We start from the raw sequence: 10,310 nt of genomic DNA, 5'->3' as shown, positions 1-10,310 counted from the left end.
GTTTTGTCTGAATGCACCTAAGCTCCTTCTGACAGGTTAGCAGCCAGCATCAGCTTCTCTGCTACACTATTACTAATTGGCGGCAGTAAACAGTATGTGCCGTTGAGTATGTGAAAGATGGGGGGAAACGACACAAAACCAAACTCTAAGACTCAAATCATCTTTAGTTAGTCAAGAAAAATCGACCACTTAAGAATACACAACTATCAAGGTAGTAAGAACAAGGTGTCTACAAGATGTTTCTAGGTCCATGTAAGGCTATTATGTCCATCATCTGCATTCTCTGACTTGATTTTTCCACTCTGGTGCATAATCTTTGTAACTCAGTCAAATGGCTGAGGGGGACTATGCAAATGAAGGGCTTATGGCCCACCAAAGGGATTAGACAACTTACTAATAATGAAAATAAGGTTCATGAAAAGCCTTGTGGCTGTGGGACCATGCAAATAAGGTGTATGGAATCCTAACAAGAGTATATATTGGTGCGCAAGAACACCGACACTTGCATATAATACCCACTTGACCTGACTTTAATGACTGGATGATCAGAGCTCAACCAGAAGAAGAAAGAAGAGGGAAAAAAGCGTAATCTGATACAATTTGATAAACTTGACCTACACCTATGGATGCAGTAGTTCAAAAGAAGAAACAAATCCTTACAGCAAGAATCATTCCCACCCTCTCCACACACAGAGTAGACAGGGATGGGCAACTTGGACATTGGCTACCCAAAATGGGGGTACAAAGGCAAGAAGTGACTGGCTTACAAGCTTTCAAGAGGGAACCTAGATCCAGAGGGCCTGGAGGAAGGTAGAATCTCCAGTGAGTAGTATCCAATCTGTCTAGGCGGGGCTGATGAAATGAAATGCAGATAGGTCTCTTGTGATACAATAGTGAATAATTGTTATCAGGACTGATTGTGAGGGTTGGAAATGTAAAGGTAGATGTTTTATAGCAAGGGGGAGAGTGACTAACTTTTCAGTCTAGGAGCAGAGGTCCCTAGGACCATCAATGCAGAAGCATGGAGAGTGGGACCCTACCCAGAGAAGCAGTGATGTCTGAGATGGAGGCAGAGATGATGATGTGGAGAGTTGGAGCAGCTGGGGACCTTAGATCCAGAGAGGGAGAGGGGCTATGTGCTGAAGACCAGTGGGGCGGAGGAGGGGGCAGGCTTGCAGGGTATATACCCTTTGGTTGTTTGATGATGCATGGAGGGGATAGTAACTGTGGCAATGAAACAATACACGATAGAATGAATGTAAAACTGATGTTCTCCCATGTAAACTATTCACAATATGTTTATTCACAATAAAACATTTATTAAAAAAAAGGGGGGGGGGCGATATATTGGCCAGTTTCGCTTTCTTACTTGACTTAAAAAGAGAGCCAATTCCAAAGCAGAGGAAAAATCTCATTCTGACCATGAAGAGTCAGAAGCGGGGCACATCCTTTAGATCTGGGGTCCCATCTCTGAGAACCTTCTAGACCCAGAAGACCAAGAAAGCTGTAGCACCAGGTATGGCAAAAAGCAGTTGCAGAGAAACAGTGATAGCAGACACAGCAGACATAGCAGACCCAGATACCAGTGTGGCATGGAGCAGTGAGATTCCCAGCCAGCAGAGCAAGAAAGTTGAGCACTTTGGGCAGGAGGCTTCCTAGAGAAGTGGAGTGCCAATAGGTACTTACTGCAAGAGATGAAGAGCTTGGTAACCCTTGCCTGAGCAAGGCAAGGGCGCCGAAGGCTCAAGAGGCCCAAGGGCTGTGGACTGAGAGGTTGAGAGCCGACGAGAGGCCTGCCTGCAGATGCGAAGAGGTAATAAGAGGTTGTACTGATCCGAGAAGTGTATCCTAAATGGTAACCTCTTACTTTCCTAAATCCACCACTTGTCTGTCAGTTTGTGGTACTACTGTGGCTTGTGCTGCTGTGAAGCTGGAAACCATGCAAACAGTATTTAAATTGCAGCAGGGTCACCCAGACTAAGACAGACTAGGAAGAAGGAGAGGAATACCACTTCTAGAGGGTTAGCCATTGAAAACCTACGACAAGCAACAAAATATTGTTTGATACAAAGCCAGAAGATGAGCCCCTCATACTAGAAGGCACTCAAAATATGACCGAGGTAAAGTTGCCTCCTCAAAAAGTAGAGGCAACATTAATGATCTAGATGGAGTTAAGCTTTTGGGACCTTCATTGGCAGACGTGGCACAACTCAAAATGAGAAGAAACATCTGCAAACATTAGTTAATAATCAGAACCTAGGATGCAAAAAATGAATCTAGGAAATTTGGGAGTTGTCAAAAATGAAACAGAATGCATAAAAATCAATACTTTATACATTAATAAATGGACTGGTATTGGTCATTTTGAATCTGACAATCATATGACTTACTATGCTGGGAATGACAAATTGAAGAGGAATGGTGTCACATTCATCATCAAAAAGAACATTTCAAGATCTATCTTGAAGTACAACACTGCCTGTGATAGGATAATATCCACATGCCTACAAGGACGACCAATCAATACTACTATTATTCAAATTTACCCACCAACCACTTAAGCCAGTGATGATGACATTGAAGAGTTCTACCAACTTCTTCAGTCTGAAACTGATCAAACATACAATCAATATGCATTAATAATTATTGGTGATTGGAATGCAAAGGTTAGACTCAAAGAGGAAGGATCTATCGTTGGAAAATATGACCTTGTTGATAGAAACGATGCTGGTAATCACATGATAGAATTTTGCAAGACTGATGACTTATTCATTGCAAATACCTGTGCAAATACCATTAAAGGTTACTGTACACCTGAACTAGTGTAGTGGTCATTTGATTCTATGAGCAAAATATTGAATGATATTGGAAACATCAAAGAAGATGGAAGGAATTCACAGTCACTGTACCAAAAACAGTTGGTTGATGTTCAGTCATTTCAAGAGGTACCATGTAATCAAGATGCAATGGTATTGAAGGAAGAAGTTCAAGTGGCACTAAGGGAATTGGGGGGAAACAAAGCTCTGGGAATTGACATACTGCAGATTTAAATCTTTCAACAAACTAATGTACACTCATCTATGCCAAGAATTTGGAAGGCAGCCACCTGACTAACCAATTGGGAGAAATCCATATTTGTACCCATTCCAAAGAAAGATGACCCAACAAAGTATGGAAATCATCAAACAATATCCCATGCAAATAAAATTTTGCTAAAGATAATTTTTAAATGATCACAGCAGTACATGGAAAGGGTGCTGCCAAAAATTCAAGCTGGATTCAGGAAAGGATGTGCAAAGGGATATCATTGCTAATGAGTCTTGACTGAAAGCAGAGAATACCAGAAAGGTGCTTACCTGTACTTTATTGACCATGCAAATGCATTCGACTGTGTGGATCATGACAAACTATGAACAATAGCTTGAAGAATGTGTATTACAGAGCACTTAATTGTGCTCATGAGGAACCTTGATCAAGAGACAGTTGTTCTACATTGATCAAGAGACAGTTGTTCTAACAGAACAAGGGGCTACTGAATAGTTTAAAATCAGGAAAGATAAGTGCCAGGGTTGTATCCTTTCACCATACTTATTCAGCTTACATGATGAGCAAATAATCTTGGAAACTGGATTATATGAAGAAGAATATGGCATTGGAAATTGAAGAAGACTCATTAACAATCTGGTATATGCAAATGAACAGCCTTGCTTGCCGAAAGAAAAAGGACTTGAAATACTTACTGGTATTTAAAAAAGATTACAGCCTTCGGTATGGATTGTACCTCAATCTATAAAACAAAAATCCTCACAATGGACCAATAAATAGCATCATGATAAATGAAGAAAAGATTGAAGTTGTCAAAGACTTTAATTGGTGGGATCCACAATCAATGCTCATGGAAGCAGCATTAGGAAATCAAATGACATATTGAATTAAGCAAATCTACTGCAAAAGACTTCTTTAAAGTGTTAATGAGCAAAGATGTCAATTTGAGGACTAAGGTGTGCTTGACCCAAGCCATGATATTTTCAATAGCCTCATATGCTTGTGGAAGTTGGACAATGAGTGAAGAAGAGCAGAGAACAATCCATGCATTTGAATTATGGTGTTGATGAAGAATATTGAAAGTACCGTGGATGGCCAGAAGAACAAACAAATCTGTCTTGGAACAAGTACAGCCAGAGTGCTCCTTACAAGCCAGGATGGAATGACTTCATCTTTTGTACTTTGGACATGTTGTTGAGAGGGAACAGGCCCTGGAGAAGGATATCATACTTAGTAAAGTGGAGCATCAGCTAAAAAGAGGAAGACCCCTAATGAGATGGATTGACACAGTGGTAGCAAAATGGCCTCAAACATACCATTTATGAAGCTGGTGCAGGACTGGGCAATGTTCTTTTCTATTGTGCATAGTCACTAGGAACCTATGCAATTAATGGCATACAACAACAGCAACAGCACTTGCACAATAAACTCCATAACTTTGAATGTGGTCTGTGAGTTCTGTGTGGCCACTGCAACAAATTATGAAACCCAGTAGAGCAGTAAGGAGAGTTGTGGGAGAGATGAGGGATCCAAGTTGGGAAAAAGCCTAGAGGACAGGTATGCTTGACCTTGGGCTGTTGCTCTGACTCTCCTTCCCCCTGAGGAAGTCTGACACTGTCCCTGCCATGCCATTTGTACACACCTTTATAAATAAGGTGTTAAAATGCCATTCTCTGCTCCTGCCAGATGTGTTTTTAGGTGCTGTCGAGGTGTAGCAATGCTTAATTTAGAAAATGCAGAAATATCCTTAACAGAGTTCTGGTGGCATAGTGGGTTATGCACTGGGCTGTTAGCCTCAAGGTCAGCAGTTCCAGTCTACCGGTTGCTCTTCTGGAGCAAGATGAGGCTTTCTACTCCCTAAGGTTTTAAAGCCTTAAAAACCCTATACTGGGTTACTGTAAGTTGGAACTGACTTGATGGCACACACTACAACCAATAACAACCAGAGCTGGTGCTAAAGCTCATTCTCCCTGTCCCTGTCTCTTTTTACTTAAGATAGACAATACTCTATTGTGCAAATATAAATTGTTGTTGTTAAGTGCCATCAAGTCAGTTCTGATTCATACTGACCCTATATAGGGTTTCCAAAGACTGACTGGTGGGTTTGAACTGCCAACCTTGTGGTTAGCACTCCAGTGCTTATCCAATAGCATCATGCCAGGACTCCTTAAATATAAATAGCTAGAGTCAAATGTCAGTTAGTCAGAATCTACCTACCAGATTGTCCAAATAACTAAGGCACATTTTTCTGTATAAGAACATAGGCTAGTGAACTGGTGAGCAGCTCTGGCTCTCCTCACATTTGGGATTAAAATCTTCTTCCATGGTTTTCTAGCTGTTTGACCTTAACAACATCAGGGTGCTTCTCTGAGGCTCAGCTTCCTCAGGCAACATGGTTTCATGATGATTACTTCATAGTAGGTGATGAAAACTAAATACATGAAAACGAAATAGTTGAAATGCAACGTAAATTTGTCTCATTCCTTGTCCCTCCAATGTACACCACAGCACTGACCACTGACATAACATATATCGTTATTTGTCATCGTTCATACTATTGGACACTTTAATACTTTTTAAGGGAAAAGAGTTAAAGCACTAGAAACTGAAACACGAGTGAAGGTTTAAATCCAACAAAGGCCACATTTGTAGTAAGTTCTAGGATGAATTGTGTTCTGTTTTCTACAGTGTTGAGTACTGGCAACTGAAAGTTCCTAGCGATAATCCTAAAACTCTGCAAGATCCTCAATTATTGGTGAAAATGAACATGGTGCTCTGATGTATTGATTAGGACTTCTTGGTTTCAAGGGATGTAAGTTACCTTAAACTAGCTTTGGTATTGGATTTAGATGTTCATATATGTGTGTACATACAGTGAGAGAGTATTTTCAGCTATCTTATGGTACTAGAAGGAGCCATGATGATGCTGTAGGATAAGCACTTTATTGCTAACTGAAATGTTAACTGTTCAAACCCACCAGTGGCTCTGTTAAAGCAAAACGAGGCTGTCAGTGCCCATAAAAATTTACAGTCTCCTAAACGCTGGGAGTTCTGGTATGGCCCTGTGGTTAAAGTGATAGATTGCAAAGTCAGTTTGAACTGGCGGTTCAAGCTCATCAGCCACTCCTCGGAAACCCTATACAGGGTCATTATGGGTTGGAACCGACTTGACAGCACTTAACAACAACAACAAACCCGTATGGAGTCTTGGTATGGTGCTGTAGGATAGACACTGAACTGCTATCCACAAAGTTAGCTGTTCAAATCCACCAGCCACTCCTTGGAAACCCTATACAGGGTTGTTATGAGTCAGAACTGACTTGATGGCACTTAACAACAAAACCTGTAGAGGGTTGCTAGGTGATGGAATTGATTCAATGGCAGTGGGTTTAAGGTACTAGACGGAAACCAGAAAGTATCAATGATTTAGTCATTAGCTGAGAACCTAAAGGTTAGCAGTTCTAACCCACCCAGTATTTCTGCAGAAGAAAGGCCTAGTGAACTGCTTCCATAAAAGATTATAGTCAAGAAAACCCTGTGGAGAGGAATGCAAGGCTTACCACGAACAGGGGCAAATACTGTTGGCTGATAATACATGAAAGGGATTGCAGTCATTGTAATAAAGTAAAGTGTATCATTTGTTGAATGTAAAACTGACCATCTGCGCTGTAAACTTTCACTCAATTCACAATAAAACTTAAAAAAAAAAGAAAATCCGGCAGATCACTTCTACTTGGTACCATGGGGTTGCCATGAGTCCGAATTGACTTGCCAGCAATCAGTCTGGTTAAGGCGGTTGTTTTGTGCCATCCAGTAGATGAATACTCATAGTGACTCTATGTAAAACAGAAAGAAACACAGCGTGTTACTGCACCAGCCTCACAGCTATTGCTCTGTTGGAGCCCAATACTGCAGCCACCATTGTCAATCTCATTTTCACTGATGTTCTGCTCTAACAAATATGGGCGCCTTCTCCAGCAACTGGTCCCTCCTGACATAGCCAAAGTAGATAAGATGAAGTCTTGCCATCCTTGTTCTAATGAACATTCTGGTTGTACTTCTTACAAGACAGATTTGTTCGTTTTTCTGACAGTTCATGATTTATTCCATATTTTTCACCAACACCATAATTCAAAGTCATCATGTTTTTCCATTTTCTTTATTCATTGTTCAACTTTCACATTCATATGAGGTGGTTGAAAATACCATGGTTTATGTCAGACACACCTTAGTCCTCACGGTGACATCTTTCCTCTTTACCACTTTAAAGAGGTCTTTTTTTTTTTTTTTTTTGCAGATTTGCTCAATGCAATAAGTAGTTTGATTTCTTCACTGCTAATTGTAATGGATGGAGGAGTCCTGGTGTGGTGCTGTGGGTTAATGCTCTGGACTGCAAGCTCAGTTTGAATTGCAAGGTTGGCGGTTCAAGCTCACCAGCCACTCCAGGGTCGCTATGAGTGGGTACCAACTCCATGGCACTTAACAACAACAACAATTATGGCCATTGACTGTGGATCCAAATAAAATGAAGTCGTTGACAACTCCAATCTTTTCTGTGCTTATCATGGTGTTGCTTATTGGTCCAATGTGACAATATTTTCTTTCTTTATGTTGAGGTGTAATCTGTACTGAAGGCTGTAGTCTATGATCTTCATGAATAAGTTCTTCAAGTCTTTTTCACTTTCAGCAAGCAAGCTGTATCATATGATTATTGTAGGCTGTTAATGAGTCTTCCTCCAATCCTGATACCATGTTTTCTTCCTAGAGTCCATCTTCTGAGATCATTTGCTCAGCATATAGACTGAATAAGTATGGTGAAATGATACAAACCACCCAGTATTCCCTTGTATTGTATCAAGTCTGTCTCTTGGTCTATGTATAGACCATGAGCACAGTGAAGTGTTTTGGAATTTCCATTCTTTGCAATGGTTTTGTGGCACCAGAGTTCATTGCTACTTCTCTCTACATATCTATTTCATTTTCAATGACCTCATATTCATGTGAAAATTGAGCAGTGAATTATAAGGAAGATGTAAGGAGAATCGATGCATTTAAATTATGGGGTTGGTGAAGAATATTGAATAGACCATGGACTATTAGAAGAACAAACAAATCTGTATTGAAGAAGTATAGCCACAATACTCCTTAGAAGCAATGAGGGTAAGACTTCATCTCACACATGAGGGGCCTTCAAAAGCTTCATGGAAAATGGAATGGAAAGATACTGGAATTTTTCCATGATCTTTTCAAAGCTCCCTTGTACTTTGGACATGTCATCAGGTGGGACCAGTCACTGGAGAAGGAAATCATGCTTGGTAAAGTAGAGCATCATCAAAAAGAGGAAGCCCCTCAATGAGATTGATTGACACAGTGACTACAACAATTGTTCAAACAGAACCATGATTCTGAGGTGGGTGCAAAAACAAGACAATGTTTCTTTCTGTTGTACATAGGGTTGCTACGGGTAGAGACCAACTTCCTGGCACCTAACAACAACAAAGCATGTTAAGGAATATGTTGAGAAAACTTAGGCAAAACTTTTTTTTTTTTTTTTTTTTGGACCTTTAGGTCAGCGGTTCGAAACTACCAGCTGCTCCGCGGGAGAAAGATGAGGCTTTCTACTCCCGTAAAGATTTACACCCTCGGAAACCCTATACAGGGTCGCTATGGGTCGGAACCGACTCGATGGCACATAACAACAACAACAACTGATGAAAAGAAATGCTTCCTCTTCTTCTAGACATTTTAGTATCTGGGTGTAATGCCTGGATCTGTGGCAGCTGTCTTGGGACCATGAAGAGGCCTACGTGAGTACAGAACAAAAGAGAGATGGGAGTACCAGAGTCCTTGATGACATCATTGGGCTACTGCTATAACCCTTCTAGAACTGCTTTACTTCCAAGAGTCTCATTATGTGATAAAAGAAATGTCTTCAGTGTTTAAGCAATTTGAGTTGGCTTCAAATTTTGTGTTACTTTGATCACCAAACATTCTAAGAGATATACCTCTTATTTAATAAAACAAATTACATGGCAACAAATAAGACATGCTTTAATAAGACCCAACTTACTTAATATTATTGTCAGCAACCCTGAAAATGCTTTGAAGATGTCCCTTAGGCAGCCAGAATATTGATAACTAAGAAATCATAAATCATTTCTAATGTTCCCAGAACCTTATCAATACACAGCCTTTTTCAAGCACACCCATATATATATATATATAATTTTATTTATTTATTTATTTTTTCATATTTACAAAAAGAAGCTCAAAGGCACTGTTTGTTTGGAGGAGCTTTTTTATGCTTCCAAGTCCTTGCTGGTTTAGACAGGGAGTTGGACAAGTCTAAAGTGGTTTCATTGTGTGTTGTGCTTGCTCGTATGTGATAGGCTGTGTTCTCCTGACAGATCTGTCCCTGCAGTGGGTGTTGGGGAGGTTTTGATGTGGGCTGCATTTGGACAGCCTAATACTTGGGGAAAAATGTGCTGAAATTGAACAAGATTGCTTTCTGCCCAGCTGTTCTCCGAAGACTCAGACATTTTTAGCAGCAAGAAAAAAGGCTTGTATTTGTTTTGACAGTCTTGGCAGGAAGAACAATGGTTGATTATCCCAGCACTTTACTAACAAATAAGACTACCTCCAGCAGAGATAAAATATGGGTCTTGACTTGATTGCATTGTATGTCCGAGGGAATTATCTTCTATTCATTCAGATGCCCTCTCATTATGCAGTGAATCTTTTTCTTTCTTTCTCCTTGCCCCCCAATGTAACCTCTGGCTCTTACTCAGAGAAGGTAGGCTCCACAGTCACCGTGGGCACGGTGTCTTGATTATCTTACAAAACATATATTTTCACTTCTCCAGTTCAATTTCTTTGAAGTTAATTGTATTCTTTGGTTTTGGTTCTCCAGATGTGTGGGATTCATTTCTTCCTTAATTTTCTGTCTGCTTGCTTTTGATATTTGGTTTTTTGGGGGCTTTTGCTGCTACTATTTCAGCATATACTACAAGTCTTGGATTTCACAACATAGCCTATGTCATTGTTAAGTGCAGTCAAGTCTGTTCCAACACATAGAGACTCTATATATGGTATCTGAGGAGCAGCTGGTGGGTTTGAACTGCCCACCTTGCGGTTAGTAGTCCAGTCTTATTCTACAGTGCCATACCATGAGGCCATTATAGTCTATACTAATAAATTACATTAAAAGGGCTGGCTGTCCTAGATGCTTTTCTTCACCCCTCCAGACAAGTGTTTTACATAGAGCA

Source organism: Chrysochloris asiatica, unplaced genomic scaffold, assembly GCF_000296735.1.
Source record: "Chrysochloris asiatica unplaced genomic scaffold, ChrAsi1.0 scaffold00072, whole genome shotgun sequence".
NCBI classification, from domain to species: domain Eukaryota; kingdom Metazoa; phylum Chordata; class Mammalia; order Afrosoricida; family Chrysochloridae; genus Chrysochloris; species Chrysochloris asiatica.
This window is presented reverse-complemented; position numbering follows the sequence as displayed.